Below are 2,020 nucleotides of genomic sequence, written 5' to 3'. Positions count from 1 at the left end.
CATAAATACGTAGTTATAGCAAAAGTGGACAGAATAACTAGATTATCTTGGAACGTATCAACATTTTGTTAGGGATGATAGCCAGCAATGTGTCAAGCTAGCATTTGAACTTTCACCTTCTTTAAGTATGTATATATATAATACTGCTGAATAGAACTTACCAGTGATCTTAGCAACTCTTGCGAGACCTGAAAAACAGAACGGAGTACTAAAAGTGGTGCCAGTAAAACTTACTATGTTTCAAGTACTCACGGAAACCTGCAAAATGCATTAGTCAAGTGTTAATAAGAGATTCAGAACAACAGAAATCACCACTCAAAAAACCAATAGAGAATTGACAGAACCCAACATCAACGTATCCCTCACTGAACTAACCCTACTATGGAATCGTAATAGCACAGTAACAATTTCTCAAAGCTTGACATACATTACGAACCAGAAACTAACAGAAATTCATAATCGAAGCCATAAGATGAAGCATAAACGAATTTCAGATATTGAAATTGAAACCCTAATAAAGGATGCACACTAGTCGCGTGCTTCTATAAGAAGAATCCATCATACCTTGCAAAGAAAAATAAAATCACAATCCAAAATCAGAAACCTGGCACAGTTAACCTAGGCGGAGCAAGAAGAAAGGTACTGACCACTTGAAATTGACGCCATGGAGGTCAATGTTGAGAATATATATAAGGGTTTGGGCCACTTCATCTATTGCCAATTGGTTTTGGATGTGAACCTCAGATTGCTTTATCATGGTATCAGAGTGGGTTACCCATGTGTGCATGCCTCACGGCCACACGAGCTCCGCGTCACCCAAAGTTGTCCACGTGTATGGCTTGAAAATTCATGGGTTACCCACGTGTGCATGCCTCACGGCCACACGGGTTCCACATCACCCAAAGTTGTCCACGTGTATGGCTTGAAAATTCGCCACACGTGCGGGGATGTGTTGAGAATATATATATGGGTTTGGGCCACTTCATCCATTGCCAATTGGTTTTGGATGTGAACCCCAAATTACTTTATCAGTCAAGCTATGCACGAATCGCTGCAAGTGAGATACAAGATCTGACGATGCCCAATTGAAGAAGAAAGTACTTAAATCGGACGCTGATCATTCACAGACGGAGAGAGGATTCAGAGAGAACAGAGGTCGTCGGAAAAAGAGAGAGGCGGTGAGGGAGTGAACGGTGAACCACACTGAGTCGGCCAGTCATAGTCTATAGACTCTGAGCTGAAATCAATTATAGATCTCGTAAGAATGAAATCAGAGGATTTCATAGTCGGCGTCTTCCTTTTCTTTTTTGTTTAATATACTTCGATCCCAAAAAAAGGAAAGAAAAAAAAAATTTATAACTCATTTACGACATACTTAAAAAGTAAGTCGTAAAAGACTAGTAAGATAACTCATTTATGACACACATATTGTGCACGCCGTTAACAGCTTACAAAATTTATTGCACACATAAGATGCACGCCGTGAATGGCCTGAATAAAGACATTTTCACGACACACATTAAATGTGCGCCGTAAAAGACTAATTTTGTTGTAGTGTTGGGTCTCTTGAATCAATTCTAGAAAGTGAGGGTTACTAACATCTCTAATTGAAAATTTGGCCTATGGTTGATGGGTGATTCAGGGTGGGCTAAGAAATCTGGATTATGGCCAACATAAACCCTAACTTTCTCTTCCGGTGGATTGAAAAGCTGGTTCCCTTGGCTGCATTTGAGTGTTTACAGGCATGAGGTTTGTTCTTCACTTTTTTTTATTTCGGTTTGTGTTCATTTTTGATTTAGCGTTTAGAACCCAATAACAACTATATATTTTAATTACAAAAATTGATTTTGTTTTTCTTGGGACTGATTGCTTTTGGTATGTGGATTGAGCTCAATAAAAGAATGCTTGAGGATTATCTTGGGACTAAATGCTTTCTCGGTCAGTTTTATGGGCTCCATTTTTTGTTGATTTTTGCGGTCCGCTCTTCACTATGCCAAAAAGTTAATCAGATGACAGATCA

The sequence above is a fragment of the Rosa chinensis genome, chromosome 5 (genome assembly GCF_002994745.2).
Source record: "Rosa chinensis cultivar Old Blush chromosome 5, RchiOBHm-V2, whole genome shotgun sequence".
NCBI lineage: Eukaryota > Viridiplantae > Streptophyta > Magnoliopsida > Rosales > Rosaceae > Rosa > Rosa chinensis.
This window is presented reverse-complemented; position numbering follows the sequence as displayed.